Genomic DNA, 26,746 nt, shown 5'->3' with positions numbered 1-26,746 from the left:
TCTTGAAGTTTTTTTTTCTTCTGCACGTCCGGCTATATCCACGTTTTAAATTGCTTAACATTTTAACACGATCTTTCAATTTTTTTGTGCAAAAATCAAGGGATGGAAATATATATTTTGCATCCCCAAGATAAATTTTTTGAAAAAATTGAAGAATAGGTATCGAGAGTTAAAATTAACAATATAATTTGTTATTTAATATTCTGTAACGAATAATCGATCGATGTTTTTACGAAATTTATTATTATTATGTAATTTACAAAATTTCACAAATAATATTATTTATTTTAAAATAGCGATCTCAATCTTTAAATAATAATCTCTAAAAATAAAGAATTTAATGTTTTATTGATCCTTAAAATGTTAATCTATTATGCAAAATGACTTTACTGTCTTCGCTTTCATGAATAGGAAACACCGAATGAAATTTTTTTTATTCATTTTATCTTAGTTTTCAGTTTCTTTGTCGTAAAAAAAACCTTTTTATATTTATCACTCGAGTTCCTCTGTCTTCCTCATTCATCATCTCTCACCTGCAATATCCTAATATTCTCTGGACTTAATCTTTTCATATTTTTAATTTATTATATTCAACGTATCTTTTTAAGTACAAGATAAATATAATTTAACGCTCAAAGTATATTTATCTTATTTTCGAGCTTAATAAAGTTTAAAGTAAAAATTAATTCTTAAAAAATTATTAATTATACACGTATAATGGCGAGAATACGAATAGAAAAAATTTTTATTATAAATATCGATCTATATTTACATAAAGAGTATAGTATAATATATAATGATTCGTTGAACTATATTTTTGCTAGCGCGACTTATTAAAATTTTAATAAAACTTTGAATCGTTATAACTTTGAAAGTAGCAACTTCCGATTAACGAGTGAACGATTAGAAACCTTTCCTTTTAAAACGCTTCTTCATTCATCTCAATACGAGTTTCGATTCCGGAAATATAATCATCTAAAGAAAATAATTTTTAAAGTAATTTTTATTTGCCTCAAATTCTATTAAAATTAGAGAAACTTTAAACCCGCTATAACTTCGAAGATAGCGATTTTCGGTCAACGAATGAACGATCGTTAGAAGCGCGGAATCTTGCCCTTTAAAACGCTTTTTCATTTATCACGATAAGACTTTCGGTTCCCGAGATATCGTCGTGTAAAGAAAAGGATAATTTTCGATCGTTTGTCATCTACGTTCTTACCGCTTATTCCGATCTCTCGCTCGCGCCTGACCTATCCCAAACAATAGACAAATGGTAAACACGGATCCTTAGAAAAACGCAGTATACATTTCCAGGAAAAATATATAAATCAACGAGTCCATTCATAATTTCTGTCGCTTATGGACAATTTAACACTATGGACTTTGAATCTTTATATCTATGATAATGAATTGAGATATCGAGATGAGATAACTTCGAAGGCACAATTTCCTTTATTTTCTGAACAGTTTTCGATTACGAAATTTTTAATTTCTTCTTACCTATCATACATTGGAAAATTAAAAGTTCGTCGTTCGTCGATCGATCAGTAACAGTTTGTCGTTGAAATCGACGTAGAATTTAAAGTCACGTACGTAAATGATATCCACGATCTTTCAAGTCGTTGCCTCGTGAGTGTATTCGTGAGTGCACCCAACGTCTGGGCTTCCTCCGCGAAAAGGCAGCTGGCGTTGGTCTTAAAAGTTAATTGTAACGATGGCCGCAGGAAAAGCAGCCGCAGATGTTTCGAACGTGAATTTTCCTTTCTGGCTGGGTGGCGTGCCAGGGACGCGCAAGTTGCGCAGTTTCAGCGGAAAATAATAGCAGTTGCCCCGAGTTCCGGCGGCGTGGCTTGGGGGGTCGCGCACACCTTTCCTTAAGTTGAAATCGAAATGGGAAAAAGTGGGGGGGAGGAGCCGATAATTCGTTTCGTGGATGGCGGTAGTTTGATAATTGCGGTTGGTGAAACGTCAGATCCGGTATGGGGGGGCATTTGCATGGTTAATTCGTCGCTTAGTCGGATGAAAATGGAAAGTTATTGTTATTGCTCTTCGCCAACGTCTGGAACACATTATTCCGAAGCTGGGAATGATATTGGGCGGATTGTCGAGAAGTTTCTCGGATGTTTTCATTTTTCTTTTTTTTTTAGAAGTGTTTGAAAGAGTGCTCTTTTCATCGACGGAGAATGGAAATTTTTCTTTTTTTAAATTTCTTTTTCATCGACTTGAGATCTAATGGATTATTTTTCTTTAACTCTAAGAGGATTAAACCAATTGTTAAAAGCTTTCATCCCTTCCTCAATAACAATAATCGATACAAGGGTAAAATTCCACTCGTTTCCAAACGGATCCAAGAATATTATCTTGCTCGTTATGTTTCATTCTCCTCGTAATTTTCCTCGAATCCTTTAAATAAGATTTGAAAGATAACTTGTTGTATTTAACGGCGATACGCAAGTGAATGCACGGCTCGTTTGTGTGCAACAACTTTCCAAGACTAGGAGGAAAGGAAAACGATCGTACATCGCATCAACCATTCCACCCTCCTCTCTTTCTCTCTCTCTCTCGTTTTTATCACCTCCATTTTAAAAGCTCTTTCGGTCTGAATACCGAATGCACGATCGCGAACTAATTAGCATTTAATTAAGTCCAGAAAACGCTTTATTATACCGCCAAATTCATTACACGTACATTTTACAGAGATTTCCACAACGTTTCATTCGAATTTATTTCGGTCCAGGATCGACCTGTTTCGCGAATCGTACAATATAACACGTTGAAAATTATTCGATAACGAGTGTTTTATATTCAATCGGCGCGATAATGAAAATATTAGGGAATTTGGAATACATTGGTTCGAAATGGGTGATTAATGATGCGCGAAATTTGAAATAAATTGAAGGAATTGAACGGCGATCGAAACGATTATTTTCTTTTTTTTTTTTTCTATGCTTCGATATATTTAATCGCGTCGAGTTCGAATTGTTTTAAAAATCGATCGTCCGTTCGTTCGCTAATCGAAGCTTATTTAAAAAAGGTATTATTCTTGCTTCACGATTGAATAGTTAAGATAATTCGATACACACGGGGAGGGTAGGAAGTATGCAAAGTAACTACTCACTGCATTGCGACAATTGTTTCCAACAAACTAAATACGCTAGCTCGACATTTAGTACCAAAGTTGAAGAAGTGGAGAGATCGATAATTGTGGTGCACGACTTTTCACAACAATTTTCAAACTGTTATAAATTTCACTTTATTAAGATCGAATATAATATGACTTCGAGATACGATTCGAGGGTTGAAAGATGATTAGATACAAGTTATAAAAAAAAGAAATTAATGTCGGATAATTTTTAAATAATTAATTACGTCGATAACAAGATTTAGATTTTCACCACGTAGCGAAAGATTAATTCTTAAACCCAATTACATTTTGCCTTGTTCATTCTCAAACGGTACAATCTATTACGAGGCTTAAATCGATGCATAGAATAGCATGGAATATGTCAACACGACAGAGACGATAACAGTATGGATTAATTGCATGGTCAAGCGTGTTTGCTGTTACACGCGTAACAAGTATGTTCCGCACCCTTGCGAAACAGATCATTGGCTTAACAATGACGAAGAGAATAGCATAATTTAGAGTCCTGGATAATTCTAATTATCTCCAAAATTGACGAGACCGATCCTTTTTTCGTTCGTCGATCTGAAATTTTATTTTTATTTTTATTTAAACAGGAAAATTGGATTTTTCTTTGATGATGTTAATATTAATTGTTTGTTCTTTTTTTTTTTTTTTTTGGAATAAATTACATTTGTTAAAATTAAACACGAAAGGTTATTTGTCGAATAGAGGAAGCATGGTCAACAACATTATGTGTAATTACAAATTCCCATTTATTATATTAACAAATTACCGAGGGAACGCAACGTTGTAACAATAAATATTAAATAAAGTGTCCTCTTGCATATGAATAGATGTTATTTTGGTAAAAATGCATGGGTAAATTATTATTTCTGTTTACGTAAATTTATAATTATCGAATTAAAATGTTTTCGTAAATAAAAAATTTGAAAATATTATTACATTATTATCATATATTATGTATTTACATATTACTATAGTATCAGTAGAAAATTAATATTTGTACAATAATTATTATTCCTGTTGTTTTTTCTAATATATTTTAATACAATATTCATCGTATTTAATTATTTTTTTCTTTTTATACTTTTTAATAACTATGGAATTTTTTTTTCTTCATTTTATCATATTTATTATATTTATTCCCTTGTAACGATAACGCCATCGTTTCCCCATGTTATTACAAACTTTAATGCTTTCGCTATTATGTTCTAAATAAATGCCTGTCGATGTTTTTTTGCCCAAGAAAACTATTACGTCCAAATTTTTTTGAAATCGTTCTTCAACGTCTCCAAATCATTGTTTTTACAAAATATAAATCGGAATACAAATAATATTTCTAACATTAAAATATCAATAATTCCAACATAACATATTGGATTTACATAACATTGACACAAAATTAAAATAATATTAATTTTATCAACAATCAGAAAATTTTCAAGAATAACATTTGAGAGAATTTAAAATTTTATAAAAATAAAATTTGTTTTCAAAGAAATATCGAATCATTAAATACAGAGAGTATCATTTAAATATTTTCATGAAAATATTCACGTTTATTTAAAAATTTAAAATTTATCCAAAGATAACATTTATTGATTTTAAAATAGATCGTGAACCAGACTCTTCCAACAATATTTAAATTCTTCCCAATTTCTTGTATCGTCACTACGATAATCCACGATCGAGTTACAAATCGTTTCCGGAGAGAATTTAGATATTTTTCGAAAGAAAATTCACCCGCAAATTATGCGTCCCCTTTTCACGGAATTTTTGCCTCATTTCCGTGACGTTACCCCATCTTTAACGTTCCTGTTTTCATGATTAATGGATCTGTCTCTGCCCTTTCCCATCTTCATCCCCACCCGTCCATGCTTCTTCTCGTTCTCGAGGGAATGATTCGAAAAAAGCGCGGCAAATAGTCGGAATAGCTCGGTCAACGGAGCGGAGATAGTGGAACGTGCGAAGTCGATTATTGCAGGTATTCTCGCGGCACGTGGAAATCGATACCTAATTATCGGCCGAGGCGCATTCACCAACTACTGTGGGAATCGCTTTGTTTCACGTTCCACAGCCATTAGGTACACACGATCGATGCGAAAATTGCTTAAACCGATTCCTTATATTTTTTTTTTAATCTTATTTAAAAAATTTTGCACGCGATACAAATTTTATCTTCTTCAAAATTTCTTTTTTTTTTAACCTCAAACTAAACGACGAACACTTTAATTCTGCAAAATTTTTTTTTAATCTTTTTCGAAACCTTTTACGATCTTTGATACGATCGTACAATTTTAGTCGAGAATCACCGAACATACAAGTCGACTTTAGCCGACAGCCGCCGAATTAATAAACACGACCGAGCGTCGATTTTAATACACACGACGCAGTCGAATGCGAAGAGGTTAATCGTGCTATTATCGAGTACGCGATGAATATTTAATTTTCCACAAATTAATTAAATTATCTTCGATGGAATTAAATTTGATTTCTTTAAAAAGTTTGATTTATTATTATTTCAATGGAGAAACGACGATTTAGAAGAGATCGCGAAAATTTTTAATATTAAATTGATTGACTATTGAATGAAAAAAAAATGGCCGATATTTCAAGCACAGAAGGTCGTAGCGATCGAACCTTCTGTGATTTCATTTTACGTTTCGCTTGTTTCACCCTACTATCAAATTGAAAAATATGCTTTCCGTTTTTGATAAATGATGCGAATTACCGATAATCCACAGATCCTGAGTTTGGCAAGTCAGCAATCGATTCTTTTCTTTACCGCTTATATAAAATGATCTGACTATTTCTCTTTACTTTTCCCATTCGTTACTTCGAAATGATTGCTCCCGTTAAATCTGTCCGAAAAAACTTTATTATCAGAATCTTGATGGAGCGTTATATCGATCGATCGCGAGTTTCATTTCTTCGAAGCTATCACATCGATATCGATAAAAAAAAAAATCTTTACATTTTTCATTCACGTTTCATTACGTTTTATTTTCGCGCCTCCTTTTATTCCATCACCTTCGTCGTCACGTTAATATTAATATTAACAAATTATTTTATTTTCTCTCTATTCGTTTCATCACACTTTATTTCGTGCCTTTTTTACGTATGCCATCAACTTTTTCAAACTCATTACATTATACCAATACGACATTTCCTCACGTCTTATTCTTCCTTACATTTTATTTCATCTTTTCCTTAAATTTCATCACGTAAAGTGGTTTCACATTTCTTTCAACCTATATATCTACGCAACAATCACACAATAATATTATATCAACAAAATATATTTTTACCTTTTTTTTCACATTCATCATCTTTTTACAATTTATTCAATTAATCCATATTCCTTCGAACCAATTGCAAAAATTAACGTTACACGTTATTATTATACGACGAAATACGTCTTTTCACATTTTTTTTTTCACATTTATCGCATCTCACCCTTTATTTCGCGCTCCTTTTACATTCCATCCTCTTCCATCGCACGAAATAACTCGAGCAAAGACACCGATCCATTTATCCGACACGATCATCTCTGACGATCTTCCATCTTACTAAGACAACGTTTACTTTGGACATCGTGACAAGCGCGAGCTCGTATTTTCTCGAATTTCCCTGGAAATAACAGCTTTTCACAACGGAATTACGACTCGTGGAGATGATACACCGAGGAATTCGCATCGAGATACAACGAAATGAAACTAAATGCAATGGACGATACGCATTATGCGTAGATTCGTTGGGGTGGATAGAAATGATACGATCTTGTCGAAACCTGTTCGACGAGAACAATTGATGTTTGAGATGAGCCAAGATTTTTTTAACCCACTGTGACCGACCATATTTTCTAAATATGCCTTTCTTTCGGTAAATTATTTCTCATAAAATTGTTCAAATGAATTGATAATCCTCAAACATTTGTATTTTAATATTTACGTAAAAGTGTTAATGAAAGATGAAATATTTCATCAAGAAATTTTATAACATAATTCATAGAATATAGTTTGAAAATTCTACGTTTCTGATCAAATATTCTCTTAATACTCTCTTACTACTCCACAACCTCTTATTATTTACGCAAAAGGTATCGAGAATCGGTTCTGTTATCGAGCTTAATTCGCAATTATTCGCGCAACAACATTCGTCCAACTCTCCTTTCAATATCACGATTATAAGGGGATTATAATAAAGGATTTAAATTAATTAGCAACTGGATCGAAACCGAAAAAGGGCAGCGCGGAATAAGATCATCCCGGCTCGGTTTACAGAGGTACATTTATTGCGCTCCTCAAACAGCTTCTCATCGATTCTGATTCGTCCGTGAACAATGGAACGATAGTGGTGGAAACAGCGGTTGTCAGACGCACAAAGGGATCAAGCGAATGCTAATTGCTTTTTCTCCATGAAAATCCTGTCTCCTCCAACTTCCTCTGTGCGTTCCTTCCGTTCGCCGAAGATGCCGCCTCTTCCCGTTAAATACGGAAATTTTAATTAAATCCCCGTTTCGCATCACGCGTCTCTTATTAGAAAATCCGGTTGTGAATACACGCCAGTTTATTAAGAAGGTTATTAGGAATTGAAGAAATTCGATCGTCAAAGAGGATGATGAGACGTTCGTTCGTCTGCAATGCGATATTCAAGTTTTATTTTGACAGGATTCGTGTCTCTGAATATTATTTGGGAATCGAGGATTAGCAGTAATTACTGGTTTCCGTATCTCTGTTACGAAATTTACTCTCATACGGTCATCGTGACGAATCTCGAGACTTGATTCTGACTTTGAGAATTGATGAAACACTTTGAAAAAAAGGCCATCTCGCGAAAGAAATAATTTTCGACAACGACTATTAAACAGAGTTTTGTTAAATATTTTGTTAATATTTTTAAAAGTTTTAAAATTATTTTGTTATTCGTTTGTGACTATTTCAGAGTGTATATAATGTCGATTAGCAAAAAATGTATTCGAAGTGACGTTAAGAGATTAGATAATTTTAATACAATGTACGAGCGTCGAATTTGTCCAAGAAACGTGAAAAGTGAAAAAGAATTTTCACGTTCGATTCTTCTTGCATGCACAATTATTTTGAATCTTCCAGCAGCAATGTGTTTTTGTTATGTATAATATATAAGATTCAAGAGAAATTGTTAGTTTTAATTAAAAGTTTATGAGATTACGTTAAGCTCGTGCCGCGTTTCGAAGATATGAATCTTATTTCCAACACGTAGTATGCATCTACTCAGAGATATTCATCCCCTATGAACGTGTATTTATCACGAATCCAACTCGTGATAGAAATATATTCGGATCAATTCATTTGGGATACATAAATCAACGTGGAAGTTCGTTGGAAACCCCAAAACCGACTGACAAAAGTTTGAAACACGAGCCGACGGTTTCAGGTTATATCGACTTTGTACGTATACCTGTATTTATTTTTTGACGCAATGTGCAAATGTCTAAGTTGCGATAGAAGGTTCGAAAACTGCAAATATTCTAATGAAAGAATTAATTAAAAATAAATTTTCAATATTCTTAGAACTATTAGTTGTTATTTCTTCATAATTACTAAAAATTAAAAAAAAAAAAAGAAAAGAAAATAAATCAAATCTAATAAAAGCTATTTTGAAAATTTAAATGAATAAAGAAGAAAGCAACCAATTTTGATTTTTAATATATTAAAATATTGTCAAGGTCGTTATACGAGAATAGATTTTATTTGGCGTTAATCGTTATTAAAAAGTTGAATTATGAATCTAATCTAGATTATCCAATAAATTTTTGTTTTTGTTTAATTTTCAATTAATTTATATTAAACCAACAATAAATCTGATTACAACTAATCTGTTCTAATCTAATCTAAATTATTTCAAAGAAACATTTTTATTAATAATTTTTTAACGATCGCCATTGTGAAGTAAAATCATCACAACACTATTCATAACCTTAATCATATATTATAAAAAATCATCGAGATCGAAACGTAATATCCTTTTGTTAATAATTTACCAAAAATTTATCGTACCTTTTCCAACAAAATTAACCAATTTGTTCAATTCGTAGAAAAAACGAAAGTTAAAAATCACATTCGACATGGAGATTGAGGTTATACACGTCGATATATACGAACGATGTTATTACCGATCGAGTTCAAAAGGTTCGGATATTAGATTAAAGGAAACATTGTTTCGCGGAACGAACCGAGATCTCGATCGTGTGTACGTCCACGAATCACGTACGCAAGTAGGTGAATGCACATTGGGCGAGGAAGTACGGGTATGTAAATTGGAAATGGGCTTTTCTCTCTCTCTCTCTCTCTCTCTTTCTCTCCCTTTCTTCCTTCGGGTGAAACGTGAGACGTGTATAAATGCTTTATGTATCCACCGACACATATTTTACACGGTGAATAGAAAGCAAGTAAGTAAGTACGGTCGATTCGATACGAGAAAACGGAAGATAAGGGGAATATTAAGTCGACGAAAAATAATTTGTCGTTTTATTGTGAATATTAAATATCATGCATGATTCTTTTTGCCTTGGAATTGAAAACGAGTGATCGAAATATAAAAATTTTTTAATAATTTTTTAATAATTATTAAAACAATTTTGATCGTGTATCTTATTGATTAATTAAATGAAAAAATTTCGATTCAATTATTATCGTATTCATTTTACAGTTTAATAGAAAATTTTCCACAAATTGTATAATAATTAAGATCCTTTTTGACAAATTTTTTGACAAATAAACAGACAAATAAAGGAAAGAAATTAAAATATATGTCAAGAAATATATGATTGCGATGAAGTTTGATACAAAAGGGAGAGACGATTATTAAGTGATATAAAGAAGAAGTTTGCAAACAGGATAAGAGAATTGATAAAAGAAATATATTCTGGAGAAACAAGACGAGTTTTAATTAACATAGTTCACCTGTTTTAATCGACAACGAAGAGATATCATGCGATGATCAACGGATAGACCTGTTTATGAGTTTACGAGTTATCTGTTACGAGGATCTCGAAGGAAAAGTGGAATCGTTCATTCATTCGCAACGCTTATCGTAACGTCGATCTTTTTATCAATCAATTAAATTATCGTCTTGTATTAACTTTGTCTCGAGATTAATTGTGACACTTTATTAGTTTTTTTCTTTTTAATATATCTTGATATGTCGATGATGTAACATACGTAGTGGTACTTTTGAGATAAATGCCTTTGATATCTCTTTTGGAGAGGATAATTGAAATCTCTTGTGATATCTTGATAATATATCGTTTGTTTGATTGAATAATAATAATTATTAATTATTTTAATTCAAATAATTTGAGAAAATAATAAGAAATGTATTATTATGAATGTATTGTTCGATTACTGTGGACTATTATCTTGGAAATAAGACAAGATTGTCTGGTTTTTTTTTTTCATCTTTGATTATACTTGATGCGTACTTTTATTACGTAAAAGATTCTCGAGTTTAGCATAAACAAAGGAATAAGCGTATTTTAATCAAGCAATCAATATACGTTTGATTGTAAAATAAAAAATACAGAAAAAAAAAATAGAAATATTGCTAAGTGTAAATCATAAATTGCAAGGAATCACACCCTTATGTCTTATATAAAATAAAAAAAGTAATAATCCTTCGAATAAAATTACATAACTACTCGTTGTCAACAACTCTTAATTAATTCTCGAGAAAACTCAATCACCCAAGACAAGAAAAAAATAAATTGGAAACATCGTTCAAGTAAAATCTAAAAGATCTTCTTCTAGAGAAAAATCTAAAAATTTGAAAGATCCATCAATTGAAATCGAAAATTTTCTCAAAAACAAAATTTCAACTTTACAAAATAATGATCAATCAAGACAAACAAACTTCGTCCTTGATTTTAAACAATTAAATTTAAACGTCAAACGCACAAGAATTCCCTCCAATCTTCTTCGTATACACACACACACACACACGGTGGATGGAGAGAGGTTGTTTCAAGTAGTATAAGAGATAGCTCTCCGTAGTTCGAACCGTTTCCATTCGAACGTTTCCGCATAGAAAACGATAACACGTGGCAGGAACAATGGGTAGATCCTAGCGTAACCGTTCTATCTGGGGCGAGGATCGCTTGAACGATGGGACAGAGATCCTAGATCACTTCTGGTACACGGTATGGAAGAAGCCATCCGTTAAACTTTATATTCCACACTCGACGCTCTCCTTTTGGCCCTCGTCGCGATATACCTATGATTATGGCTAAGTCACGTGCCCTTTCGCTATTATTTTCCAACCTCTTTTCGCCGAAAGATCTTTGCGTCGCGAAAAAAATTGCGAATTTTTCGACCGATCCCTTTTTCCATTCGTCGCGAAAAATCGTACAATCGTATTCTCTCTTCGATGCAATGTTAGATTTAGCGTATCACTGCAAGATTTGATGATCTGACGTTGGGCGATTATTCGAAATAGAGAATATATCACGCTTCACCTCTCCCTCTATTTTGCATCTCCATTATCCAATCAAAATAACCGTCTTACAACTCGATTCTCGCTTCTTGCACCTTGTTGCTCTCGTCTCGGGTTTACGTTACAAAATATCGGGACCAAGTTCATCTTTGCGAGGAACAACAAACTTATGCGATATCGTTTGCATATCTACGTATATAATTTTAATCCTGAATAACAACAAACCCTGTTAATATTACAACAATTGGGGCTGACGAATCGTAAATGACGTGCGAGTGTAAATGTGAATCGATAAAATTAAATCGGACGAATTTCAAACGGAGAGACCGAATCTCTCTTTCTCTCTTTCTTTATCACGAGACAGAGATTACGGTTATGGGCCGTCGTTGGATCGGCTGATTGAGCCGGAAGTCCAGCGAAGCAAGTCCCCCGAAACCATTGGCAGGGATGGTAAAAGCGTGTGGAGAGTTCCTACGGGATCGGTTACGAAGTTTCCATCCGAGTTAAGATTAGTTAGGACAGCGCGGCCATCAGCAGCTTCTCTAACGTGCCGTCCCATCCCCTTTCGTCTCTCTTGTTTTCTTTTCTCCCGACCAACTTCTTTCCTTTCTCCCTTCCTCGTTCGAAACAGGTTACGACGTTGTAATTGGCCAGCCCGTTACGCGGAAAGGATTCATCGTGTTTCCCAACCACGAACTTCCATGTTCGTTATATATATATATATATATGTACGTGGTGTCCTGTAAAATGATGATCCATACATGGAGAACTGGTGATTCTACGTGGAGAGGATAAGCGAAGATATCGTGGATTAAATTTTGCGAGAGAAAGTAAGTTTTCAGAAGTCTTGGGCAATGAATTTTGGGGAAGAAACGCGAATCTCTAACGTTGTTTGCAAGTATTTAAAAATTTGCAGTTGTATTCTATCGTGAAAACAGGGACTTTGAACGAAGGAATTCTAACATTAAGGCGAGGAATTTTAAAGTGTTAGATATAACAAGACTATTGGAAAGTTATATGGAATTTGCTCGCATTCGTAGTTGGATATTGAAACTCGTTGAAAAAGTAGCTTGGTTAAGAATTAAATCACTTTGAATAATCGCTTATTATTAAAGTAATGCTTGAATAACATTCGTTAACCGTTGTTATAGTTGATTCGCTTTTTCGTATAACTTTGATACTGCGATTATTATTACGTTTCGAAGAATAAATTATCGAAATAAGTATTTATTCAACTTTATTCGTAACTTCAATTGTTAAATTTTGCCTATCTGAAGCACATTGAACGAGATCGGTGAAACTTAAAAGCGACAGCAAGCGACAGTTAGTAGAAACAGTCGATTATAGTCAGCCAAGGAAACCATTGATCCCTCGTGTGCTCTTCCGCCATGTTATTAACCGAGAATAACGATATAAATAATACTATTCGTCCTATCACGCGAAACGACGAGAATAATTATTAAAAATCTTCTTTTCAACGGATAAAATAATCAAGATTAAAAATGCAAACATCACGAATTCATCGTATCACACGAAACTACAAGAATAATTATTAAAAATCTTCTTTTCAACGGATAAAAAGAATTAAGATCAAGATTTATCGATTTCAATTATTATCAATAATTTTAAGTCCAACACAAAAATCACGAATTCACGCGAAACAAGAATAATTATTAAAAATTTTCTTTTCAACGGATAAATAAAAAAATTAAGATCAAGATTTATCGATTACTTACAATATCAATTATCACCCATGATATTTTGATATCGTTTCGACGCAAAGATGACGAATCGAGCGTTAATACATTCTACGTGGAGATGTTTAAGCGTTTAAGAGAATCGCGATAATTAAAATTCATAGGAGTTGTGATGTGGACGAGAACTGGCATGACGGCGTCACAATAAAAATCACTACCAATTACGCATAATTTATCACAGAAACACGCGGAAACGTCCATTTTTCAATCAGTCACGTCGCCTCAGACGGCGAGCGGGAAACTCTTGATTCTCTTCTACCGCGAGGATGATTTAAACGCGTTGTATCGGCCATTTAACGGAGGCATTATTAGCCCAAGGTTCCTTGCTGATTATCGTTCATCAGTAGAAGGAATCACGAACGTTTCCAAACGCTATAAAAGATGGGATGGTGGACGGATCGTGCCAGTGTTCGATAGACTTTCGCTCTGCACGCAATCTGTTCATCGATTTCGATCAATTTCTTATTCCAATATTATAATTTTACTCGAGTATTATTGTTTTGAGTATTACACGAATCTTGACAAATGGTATCGTTCTTACATTTTGTGAATTGTTCTTCGAGTTTGTTAACAGAGCTTAGTGGCGTTTAATTTCCGTTAAATTTTGTTATTCTTTTTTTTTTTTTTTTTTGAGAAGATAAACAATGGACGAATAGAAGAACGGAGGAATCGATTGAAATAATTGAAATAAGAGTGAGTGTTTATATTTATTTGTAACATTTGTACAATTGTTGAAATTAAATTAAAATTCTTTCGACATCTCTAAGCGAAAAGATTATTTTCAACGTTTTCGCAGTTTTTTGATAATTTTTACAGCTTCTAAATTCTCTTTTCGTTCCGACATAAGTGTTATACTTATATCTTTGACGATATCGTTACACGCAATGTATATAATATCAATTTCATATTAGGGTAACGATAATAGAGAGTGTAATGTTCCCGTAATAGGAGGTTTAGATAGTGGAACATTCGAATAGTAGGATGTTTAGATAGCAGGTGTTCGAATAATGGAAATTATACTGCGTATGGCATGCAGGTGGTGCGATAATTTCATTCACTTTGGTATACTTACTTGCCATTTTGATTTTCAATCGTGTAGATATTACACAATATTTATTTACAATATTTATTATAGTTTATTTATTATTATCAAGTATTAAAGAAAAGTGATTTGGATTATTATTCATCGAATTAGATCCATATTGTTTTTGAACTATGGAATATGAGATATGCGTTTATTGATTATCTACGCAGAGAAATATCGAAGGAAGTTCGATTTTTTTTGGTTTTCAAAGTACTGTCTGTCTGTTCTCGATGTTTCATTTTTTTTTTTACCTATGTGTTGCTTTCATATTATATTAGAGTTATAAAACCATGGAAAATTAAAACGTAAATCTTTTATCACTTTTCGAACCGTGCAAACTGTCTGTGTATATCGTTTATTCAAAAGTGATAAATGTTCGAAGAGCGATACGTTGAAAAAATTATTATTTTATATGGAAAAATTCTATTGCCCAAAATAGTTTTATGAATTTTTACTTCAAAACGTTGAAATTCACTTTTTACACTTCGCGCACGGATTTCGATTTTCGAAATTTTGAAATTATAAATTCGATAAATTACTTTCTTTTCATAATTATTCGATATCTAGTTAAATAAATTTTTTAATTTTGTTTTTCAATATATATAATAATAATAATAATAATAATAATAATAATAATAATAATAATAATAATAATAATGAGAATTATGTTATATATTCTATTTCTATAAATCCACAAAATATATACAATTTTTAAATTTTATTTATTGCTAGTTAAAGCACACGTTAAATATATTTAAACTTCCCCCAATTTCTATCAATTCTTAATTCAACGAGAACTACTTAACACGATTCACACTTTATAATTTTACTTAATCTTAAAAAAGAGAAACACACAGAACGTCAAACATTCCAAAACATTCGATACTCGATCGAACAAACTTCCTCGATTCTCCAATTTCTAATTCAACCACTATTCAAGGCGCACACGTTTCTTAATCTTATTCAATCGACGAACACCTTGAAGAGAAACACGAGAACGTCAAACATTCCAATATATTTAAAACATTCGAACAAACTTCCTCGATTCTTCACCTCCAATTTCTAATTCAACCACTATTCGGATCCGCAAAGCGCACACCTTTCCTAATCTTATTTAAAATCGACTGAATATTTCGATAACATGTATCTCGAAAGAAATACCCACAAAGAAGAGAGAAAAATTCAGAACACTTTAAAATAGTAATCGTCCATCTTGTCCGGATTACTCACTCACCCAGTTATACAGCGCGAATTAACGATGGCAGGCGCAAGTTGTACCGTCGGATTTCCAACGGAATGGAGGGGGAGAGGAGGGAAAAAAGTGGATTTCCGGATTTAATGGGGGAACCGGATGACCGGCTCGAAAGCTAGTCTTCGTCCGGAAATGGTTTTAACGAGGTGGGTTCGAAAAGGACGTGGAACGCGCGAAGAATCGCGCGCGCAAAAAAAAAAAAAAAAAAAGAAAAAGAAGAGAAAAGAAAAAAAGGAGAGAAAAAAGGATGGTGGACGAAAGTGTCCCCCTTTGGGTGGGGAGAGGGAGAGGGTGGCGGCTCGAGGGATAATCGCACCTCGGATTCGCGCGTGCCACCGATTGATGGAGCTTCTCGTCGAAATTGTAACGCGTTGAAGGGTCGTTACTCGATCCTGTTCCACGTACGTTCGAAAACGTTTGGTTCGAGAGTTATTCCGGAGAGGGCGGTGTATTATCCATCGTACGAGTATTCTTCGAGCACATCGGTTTACGCTCTGCTTTTGTTTTTTTTTTTGGGGGGGGGGGAGGGGTTTGGGTACAGACGCAATACAATTCAGAGGGAGAAGTGAAGGGAGAATTTTAGGGGGAATGTTATACGTTTTTTTTAATTATACAATTTGGACGTTAAACGTTGTTTCCATTGAATTTTTGATATCGTCAAATAGGTTTGTTAGGTTTTTTTTCTTTTAAGATTCAAGATAATAATTAGGGAAGGATGAATTCGTATTTCTCCTTAATTTGGTGAATTTATCGAAAAGTCTGGCAACATTTTGAAATTTTTCGAATAAAAAGTTAGAAAAGATGAGAAATTAAGGAGATTACGTTTCCATTAATTCGAGATGTTTCGTCGAATTTTGTTTATTAATATTTATTATTCGAAATGTTGTTAGACGAGTTTCGAGAAGTTTTTAAAATAAAAATGAAGGAAATTTTAATGAAGTTTCTTTCCTTTGTCGAGGGAAACTTTCTGAAACGAGAAAGAAAGAGAGAGAGCAGTTTTTCATAGAAATCTCGGTTCTCCCCTCCCCCGTATCACTGGTAGAGATCTGTCGACTCGGTTGCACTGGGATTAAAACGCTTTTCGAGCTCGTAGTCTCGATTTCGATATGAAACGTGCTTCGAGGTGTTCAAGTTAGATGTTGGGGATAGATAGGATAAAGATAGGAAAAAATGGAAATGACAGAGCGTCGTATCGCGGTTAATCGAATGGGATTATACATACAAACATGCGTGCCTAGGCAGGTCTCGACAGGTCAGGATGCATAATAAATCAAAAGGAGTGGGTGGTACAATTGGATGTCCTCCTTTCGACCTTCTTTCGACCTCCTTTCCTCCTCTTGCATTTTTCCAATCCAATAACGCATTATCGTCACATTAGATCGTCACGTTCCATTGAAAATTCTATCGAGCTAATTATCCTAATTATCCTTATTAAATCGGTTAAAGGAAAAGATCAAAATTTATCCCCCCTCCCTTCCCCTCTCCAAAAAGAGATGAATTATATAATCCATTCAATTTCCTCGAAACGATAAACAAACAAAGAAATTGCCAAGGAGATATTAAATCATGAAAAAAAAAAAAAAAAAAAAGAAAGAAAGAAAGAAATAAACGTGGAAGAAGCCTGTACCTGTTATGCTTTCTCTCGATTGGAACGCCAATTTCATTTTTCCACTTCTTAAGAAAAGAAGATTGAGAAGGGGGGCGGGGAGGAGGAGGAGGAGGAGGGAGAGGAGGGGTTTGTCTTTGCTCGAATACCGGTTGAAAAGAGTCAAGGTCGATAATTAGGGGGGAGGGGTGAAGAAGAAGAGGTCTCGACCGAAGTTTCGTCGTCGTTTTTTTTATTTTATTAATCGTTTATTTCTCGTGACAGGTTGGAAAATTGAAAACCCCGTGTATTTATCCCGTAACGAGAGTCTGGAATTTTTTTTTCTTCCCCTCCTTCTTTTTTCTCTCTCTCGCGTTAATCAAGTTACTGCCCTCGTTTCGATCTGGTTGAGAGACTAAAAAAAAAAAAAAAAAAAAAAAAAAATCGAGGATCCCTCAAATCCTGTGAAAATAACAATATCGTCTTACGAAAAAGAATAAATGCGTTTTTATTAGCATTTCTTCCCCTTCTTCCCTGGGATTAAATCGAATTCTAAAATTAGAAGTTTCTACGTTCATGCGAAGATTTAAATACTTCGTATCGGGTTAAGAATCAAATTTCATAAATATCGATATGCAACATTAAATGAATGAAAAATATTTGGAATACTTTAAAAAATATTTCGATATCTGCAATTTCAGCAAAGTACTATTAAATTTTGAACAGAGAACGGATACTCATTTTCATTGAAAAAAAAATTAATTTCCAGAATGAAAATCTCGATCTTCAACGATACATCGGAATTAAAAAAAGGATTCAGATTGAGTTAAAAGTTTAAGGAAGTAAAAAAAAAAAAAAAAAAACGAAAGGAACCATAATCCATAAATCCTTGGATCCGAAAATATCCATCAACATTGACGATTCCCTGTCACGCCACGAGTCGATCCAACCTCGAATCGATACGAGACGAAGACAGCAATCAAGCGTACCAATCAAAAAAAAAAAAAAAAGAAAAGAAAAAAAAAGTTCTCTTTTCACGAAACATAGGGAGAGGGATGAAAAGATGCGATCGAAAAGGCAGTACGCATAACGGTTGATGCACCGTTGATGGGACCGATCGTTTGGATATGGAACATCGGCACACGGCTGCCGGCCATATCGAGTTCGCGAACGATGACGCGCGCACGTCAAACAGAGATTTCGGTTTCGCCTGTCATTTTCGAAAGTTTTGTTACACGCTCGCGCTGAAAAACGAAAAGAAAATCTTGCTATTTTGACGGACGGAATAACATCTTGCGCGACAACTGAGAATATTATCCAGTTTCCGGCCGCGTCAAAATTCTCCCTCTCGTCTATCCTTTGTTATCCACGTGGATCGATTCGTTGTTCATTGTTCCCCTCCCCAATTTTTCGAAGAATCGCGTTTCGTAGCGTATCCATCAAACTGTGCGGGAAAACGGGATGATTTATTCATCTCAAGGCGGTTTTAATTGAGAAGAATTTCGCTTTTGGCTCGTATAGCGATTAATCTAGGGGAAAATTCGTGTTCATCGTGGTTGAGCTTGATTAATCGATCCGGTATCGTTGTTGTCGAGCCTCGTAATTTCGAGGGAAGAAGATTTTGGATCCTGACAGTTTTAATCTAATAATAATAATAAATATGAATAATCGAACAGTTTTTGAGAAGAAAGAAATTAGACGGGATCGGACGATTCATATTTTTCTGCGTTATAATTTTTAATACTTCCTCTTCTTCTTTTATCGCTAGCCTTCAACTAATATGCGTTTAAAATGTAAATTGTACGACAGATACCTATTATTCCCTAGTCGATAGATTCGATGTTTATTAACGAGTTGGTTGAAACAATTAGAAGCACGCTTTTGTTATGGAGGATGAAATATACGAGGCGAAAATGGAATACTAATTAGAAATCAATTGTCTACAAACATACTGTTAATTACATCTCTCTTGACTTTCGTGAAATTATTTCATCGATAAGCTTATACATTTTTTGCAACTCCGTTAGAGAATCGGGTAATTACTTACGTAAAAAGTACGTATCTTTCTCCGATCTTGATGACTTTTTTTTAAATACGTTAATCAAGATCGTGTTCCTTAAAAAATTATCAACAAAATTTTTCGAAACCATTTTTACAGGTTAAGTTCAACTTAACTTTAATCAAATTTATTGCTACGGGTGATCTTAGGTGGAATTAAACTTAGAATTTGTTTTATAGTTTATGTTCAATTTTAGATTAGGTTAGGTTAATCGTATTCCTTAAAAAATTATCAACAAAATTCTTCGAAACCATTTTTACAGGTTAAGTTCAACTTAACTTTAATCAAATTTATTGCTATAGGTGATTTTAGATGGAATTAAACTCAGAATTTGTTCAATTTCCGACTTCGTAGTTTATATTCAATTTTAGATTAGGTTAGGTTAATCGTATTCCTTAAAAAATTATCAACAAAATTCTTCGAAACCATTTTAGGTTAAGTTCAACTTAACTTTAATCAAATTTATTGCTACGGGTGATTTTAGATGGAATTAAACTCAGAATTTGTTCAATTTCCGACTTCGTAGTTTATATTCAATTTTAGATTAGGTTAGGTTACTCGTATTCCTTAAAAAATTATCAACAAAATTCTTCGAAACCATTTTAGGTTAAGTTCAACTTAACTTTAATCAAATTTATTGCTATGGGTGATTTTAGATGGAATTAAACTCAGAATTTGTTCAATTTCCGACTTCGTAGTTTATATTCAATTTTAGATTAGGTTAGGTTAATCGTAGTTCTTAAAAAATTATCAACAAAATTCTTCGAAACCATTTTAGGTTAAGTTCAACTTAACTTTAATCAAATTTATTGCTATAGGTGATTTTAGATGGAATTAAACTCAGAATTTGTTCAATTTCCGACTTCGTAGTTTATATTCAATTTTAGGTTAGGTTAAGTTAGGTTAATCACTTCTCGATAAACCAAGATCAAATCTTATTATTCAGCGTGTGATAATCTTGACAGTATATTAAAAAAAAAATCTTCGAGATGAAAGAATTTACTTTTATATGTTTTTCGTAATTAATCTGTCGAAACACGATTCGATCCACCATCCTTGCCTTGAAATTCAAACTTGATATAACAAACTTGGCCCGATTTCGAACCGTAAAATATAATATTCGGGTGTACGTGTTATTCGAACGAATCTAGTGTTCCCGAGTAACTCGAAAACAGCGAATAATAAACTCGGTTGAATAAATCTCGCAAATTCCTTAATTGCTTCAGCAACTAGCAGCTTCATAACTTGGCTCCGTTTCAAGCATCGGGGAGAAAATTAACAAGATTTCGTGCCTTCGGTGTTCATGTTTTTCAATGGGACAACGCTATTTTGGTTACGTACAGTATACTTCGCCCCTCCCCCTTCCTCGAAAGCTAATCTATCCGTAATTGGGTTAATATCCTCTGTACCCGTGGAATATTTCTTCAGGGAAATTAACTTTGTTAAGTAATTATCAATTCTCTCTTTTTCTTTTCTTCCTTTCTTTCTTTCTTTTTTTTTTACTGTTTGAAACAGTAGCCGTTTGATACAATGGTACACTTTTTTGAAAATTTTTGGTTGAAATCGATTATATAATAATCGATTACTTGCGATTTATTCGACCCGTTATCTTCTTTTTTCATTGTTTCATTGAAAGATAAAAGAAAAAAAAGTATTCTCCATTTGATCTTTGTAATCCAATTTTGGGAAATTTCAATCGTTAGATGACGAACGATGTGCAAAGAATTTCGAAATATTCGAAATTATCGAAATATTTGAGGGAAATTAAAATATTTCTTACTCGATCTTGCTACGAATACGTCTTCACCAGCTCCACTTTCTTTACTCGCGCATACGAAAGAGGATTCGTAACAAGAAACCCCAACACGATTTCTTTCTCCTTATTTACTCTTTCGTGCACGGTTTAACGATAAAATAACTGCATCGACTCGCGTGTTTCGCGTGAACGAGCATCATTTTTCAACTATCGTTTTTTCGTACGTATGTAAAACAAGATGCCAGCAATTTGATTTTTCGAGGAGAAATCAGATCGATATCCTCGATTATTCGACCCTTATTCGTTTCGAATCGAAGATCGAAACTCGCTAATCGATTGAATCTTTCAAAGATTGGTCGCAGGAAACGAGAAGAAGAATTTATTTTCCGTATTTTTCGTTCGTTGTCGAGTTCACGGCTGGTTACTCGCCGGGAATAGATTTGTTTCATTCGCGAATATTGACCCTTTCCTCTGTTTACCGCGTGTTCTACGCGTCGAAATTCATTAATATCGCGTGAATATTCCCGTTTTTCGCGCGAGGAAATATTGCTTGCGAGATAGGTTGAAATTTGTACGTATAAAAAGAAGATGGAAGGGGGAAAAAGAATGCCTTTTTAATTGTTATTTGCAGTAGCTAATTTCCGTAGCGAGTATTTCCCAATTTAACCTTTTTTCCACGATATTCCGCGCGTTTTCATCACTCAGTAATTTAATACGAACGGTTAGTTCAACGATTCGAAACTTCTTTCGTTCAGCCAATCGTTCATTTTCTCGATAATAATCCATTTCTCAATCTCTAATCTCTTTCTCACTCAAAATTCTAAAATTCACGTTTCTTATCGCTTGCCAAATTAAATACTGAATTAAATCTTATCGGAATAATTGATACGTGTCGATCATCAAATCATTGGAAATACTACTCACGCATGTATAAACACTTAACAACAAACTTTAGCACAAATGGATCCAGACATTCGTCGACGTATCGAACGAATGAACTTTAATCCGCAAAATCTTTGATCGAAGACAATTGTCTTCGTGTAGCAAAGATTTTCCCTATCAACGATATATAAAAACATTCGTACGAATCACATCATATTCGATCCTAATCCATCGTTTAGAAAATGATAATTGTAAAATTCTTAGACAAAACTTTTCGCTGGTATGCACAATGCAACCATTCTCTATCAACAATGCGCAAGAATACGTTGGCGCCGTATCGAATAAATGAACACCAATCCGCGTGCCTTATCTTCGTTTGCAAAAGAGCGGAGATAAGAGACGACTTTATTTTTGCTCGTATCGTTGCGCTGTACAAACCCTTCTAATTAACAATAGGCAGGAATGTTCGTGTGACGTTTTTGCTCGCAAAGATAATCGTAGCAAAACTTTTTCCTTGTCACAAATCGAACAGCATAACGAATGGATGGATCCACGTGTCGTCATTTTGGATAAGAGACAAATTGATTTTTGCTCGTATCGTTATAATAAACTGTACACTGTCAATTTATTAATATATATTAATGTAATGATCAATTTGCATAAATGGATCTTAATTCGTCATCTTTGCTCGCAAAAAAGTGAAAACAATACTCGAGAATATGCGTGAATCGTATCGCATGGTATAATAAACGGATCCTGATCCATCGTCCTCGTTTGCGAAAGAGACAAGTTGATTTTTACTCGTATCGTTACGCTGTACAAACACTGTCAATTTATTAATATACGTTAATGTAATAATCCATTTACATAAATGGATCTTAATTCAGCATAATAAACGGACACTAATCCATCGTCCTCGTTTGCAAAAGAGACAAGTTAACTTTTGCTCGTATCGTTACGCTATATAAACAATTAACAATAGGTAGGAATGTTAATGGCAGTGTATGGTATAAAGGGACTGTAATCTGCGTAATCTAACCTTGTTATCGTCTTTACTCGCAAAACAGGGAAGATAATTGTAGCAAAACCTTTTCCTTATTATCGTCACACAATATATATTCAAAAACACGCGTGAATCGTATAGAATGGCATAATAAATGGATCCTAATCCATCGTCCTCGTTTGCAAAAGAGACAATTTAATTTTTGCTCGTTTAAACATTGTCAATTAACAGGCAAGAAATAGTGCCATATTGGATATATTAAATGGCTTTTAATTCATGTGTGTCGTTTTTGTTCGCAAAAAAGTATATAACTATCTTTTCCTATCGTCACAATACTGAAGTCTTCGTAGCCAAAACATTTTCCTTACATCAAAGAATCGCATCGAACGACACAATAAATGGATTCTAATCCATGTGCATCGTTTTCGTCATACAAACATTTCAATTAACAATAACATTGATAACACAAACAGATCCTAATCCACGTGTATCATTTCGCAAAAAATAACTGTCTTCGTAGCAAAAACATTTCCCTTACATCATCGTCCTTACTAATACTAAAGAATACAATACTAATACTAAAGAATCGCATCGAACGGCAATAATAAATGGGAGACCCTGACCCCCCATTTTGCATCGTTTCTTTGGCGAGAGAAGCGAGGATAAGAGTTAATTTTTGTAACGCCGTTGTATCGGATGGTAATCCGCGTGCATCGCGTTGGCGCGATGGGGTCGCGGGCCAAGTTTTTGCCCCCGCGAGAGGCGGCCGAGTTTGCGCCAGTTGGGCTCGCGCCGCACGGGGAGACGCGCGCCGCGCCATCGACGCCTTCCAGCCACCTCGCGCGCGATCCTCGCCAGTTTCCTTCGCCCGCTCGTGCCGCACGCTCGGCCGCGACAATGCCCGACGACTCGCGCCATCGCGTCGCTTGACGATCCATTTTTTTCCTCCTCTCTCTCTCTCTCTCTCTCCCCTCTTCTCCTCCTCCTCCTCCTCCTCCATCTCTCCCCTCCCCCTCCTCCTCGATCCGTCGGATCCGCGCGCGTGAATCGCGAGTGCGTGGACACGCTCGGAGTGAATGCAAAGCGTGGATAGCTCGATCGAGGAAGTGTGCCGATTCGAGGAGGTGTTCGAGAGAATTGATCGATCGAGAAAGGGTGATCTGAGGCCCAGTTATTTGTGTCGTTCGAGGATTTCAATCGACGAAGAAGAAGGGGAGGAAGGAAAATATAATGTATTTCAAGATATTCGAATCGAGTGGATTGTGAAAATTGGACACGGAAGAGTAAGGACAGCCGAGGATCTCGTGAGATCTGGAAAAATTTCGAATAGTGAACCTCGCAGTTCGAGGAGGAGAAATATATGTTGCGAAAAATTCCAATTGCGGAATTTTAAAAATTCGATCGAAGAATAATAATAATAATAATAAGAGAAAAATTTCGAATTTCAGAGATCTAATCGAGGAGTAAGAATATTATTGCGCCAGGAATCGTGATACTTCAAAAAAATTCCAGTTGTGGATTTTACAAATTCGATCGAAGAATAAGGAGAAATTCGATCTCTTTCAAAGTATAAAAAGAAAATCATCGTCGCGGAGGACAATGAGAATCCAAAAAATGTTAATCCTCACACTCTTTTAAAGAATCGAAGGAAGGAGAGTAAGAGCGTGACACTGTGAAGGAATCGTACGATACGAAAAGTCTTGATCGAACGATTCCTCAAAGATTCGGCTATATTATAATAATAATAAAATTAGATCTCTAAGAAAGATCTGTAAGAGGATTGCAACGCTACGTACAACTCTGCTCTTTGGCAGAATTATCGCGACAGGATTAACAGTATCTCGAGGCTTAAGACGGTTCGAGAGATTGGATGGACGTTGGTTTAATGGCACCACACTGCTTGTGAATCTCTTCTTTCGTGTCTTGCCATAAATGTTTGCCGCCATACTCTGACGTTTGAAACGAGTGGAAGAATAATAATCGACCAAACTCATCTTATCCGTTTACCATCGAACACGTGGAAAAGTATCAGCAATGAGAAAGTGTTTCTAAGTATATATATATATATATATATATATATACATATTTATCTTCCAAATTTTGCCCGACTGTAACGTTCTTCCGCGAATAATATAACGAGTAATAACAAATAATTGGAATTCTAAGAAATTCCAAGCGAGGCCTCGATCAGGTGATAACAAACAGTGCGGAAATTTGTGTGGATATATTTTTGTAACGGTACAGAGTGAGAGGACGGATGGTTGGTACGCGGTGGCAAGGTCGGTGAAGATACGAGCTGGCCATACGGAAACTCGTGAAGCAAGTGTTCGGTTGGATTATTGACAGAGGAGAGACGAGCCGTTCGAGTTGGATACAAGAAAATGGAAAAGGTTCTCGAGCCGTTGAAACGTTCGGATTGGAAGGGTTGACGCGACGAGGATTGTTTGATTAATACGTTCGATTAATACGTGATTCTGCGTGATTCTGCGAGCGATCCGTTTTCGCCTTCGAATTCTGATCGGTGAGTCGTTTAACTGTTTCTTCTTAAAATGCGTTGCTAAACGTTTAAGAATAAAATAACCAATCTTTCTTTTAATGTTAAATTTCCCAGAAATTTGGTATAATTAATTTGATCGAATTAATATCGGAAATAAATTAATATTTCAAACGTGGAATAATGTTGGCAAAAATGACGAATCTTTCTAGTTGAATTTTTGACAGATTTCATCGAATTAGTACGTTTTTATCGGAAGTGGATATCGAATAAATTAATATTTACAACTTGAAATAGATAATTGAATAGATAGATTTTGGAGGTACCGTTCTCGTAGTAATTGTTTTAATTGTATCACCCTGTGATACAATTAGATTTGGAATTAGATTTACGCGAGTTTACGAAAGTGAAATTTGAATATCTCTATCTGTTGTTAAATTAATCTGCTATTTATTTTCACGAAGATACGTTTCCCGGCATTGTGAGAAATAGGTCATCCAGTATCCATACGTTAATCGATAATAAAACGAGCTATTATTTCCCACAATATTTTCCAATATAATATCCATATAGCATTAATAAATTATTCGAATATAGATGAAAAAAAAAAGAAAAAAAAGAACGAGCTTCACTTCATTTTTGATCCGAAATGATCTCGATCCACGTAACGAAAATTTACATTTTTATTATACACGAAACACGCATCCATAACGCGAGATCATTTACAAAACGTATACGTACGATTCGTAATTCCCAATTTAACAAAATATGATACACGAGCCTCTGATCTCGGTAAATATTTTCATCGATATTTCGTCCAATTTTGTAATTTTCATTTGTTATTATTCTTTTGATTTATTTTTTCTCCTTTTTTCCCCCCTCTCTCGAAACAAGCATAAAAAATTTGGGAAATTCGTGCTTCATGGAACGTGTTTTGTTCACGTGCACTGATTGATAAAATAACTGGACAAACGCGTTTCGACTTGGTTGCGTATATAACATGGACGTTCGCTGTAAATATTTGTCTGGAAAATTAACCGAACAAAATTCGCGTTTGTTTCCTCTTCCCCTCATATTACGATATGGGTAAATTTTTATCCCAAAGAAACGTCTTTACGAATTGAACACGTTTCAATTTCTCGTTTCAAAACGTCTTCTTAAATTTCGAATATGAGAAAAAAAAGAAAAAAAAAAGAGTAGAAATTTATACGTGTAAAAAAAATCACTCTTCTTTCGATTAATCTAACGAGTAAAAAT

General features: G+C 34.3%; 1 protein-coding gene across 2 annotated transcripts in view; it reads left to right on the top strand.

Annotated features, from left to right (window-relative positions):
* The first annotated feature begins 13,930 nt into the window (after positions 1–13,930).
* LOC100870015 (cysteine-rich venom protein pseudecin) overlaps positions 13,931–26,746 on the top strand; it is a 93,923-nt gene continuing 81,107 nt past the window's right edge. Inside the window, exon 1 of one of the 2 annotated variants that reach the window (XM_086909823.1) lies at positions 13,931–14,067. The gene's annotated coding sequence lies outside the window, so the exon portion shown is untranslated. Of the gene's footprint in view, positions 14,068–23,851; positions 25,517–26,746 lie in introns of those variants that run through there. The other variant, XM_086909824.1, reaches the window with a different exon arrangement.

Source organism: Apis florea, unplaced genomic scaffold (assembly GCF_048593485.1).
Source record: "Apis florea isolate Af1SG1 unplaced genomic scaffold, ASM4859348v1 contig_3158_pilon, whole genome shotgun sequence".
Taxonomy (NCBI): Eukaryota; Metazoa; Arthropoda; class Insecta; order Hymenoptera; family Apidae; genus Apis; species Apis florea.
The sequence above is the reverse complement of the archived record's forward strand: the minus strand, read 5'-3'. Positions and strand labels throughout refer to the sequence as shown.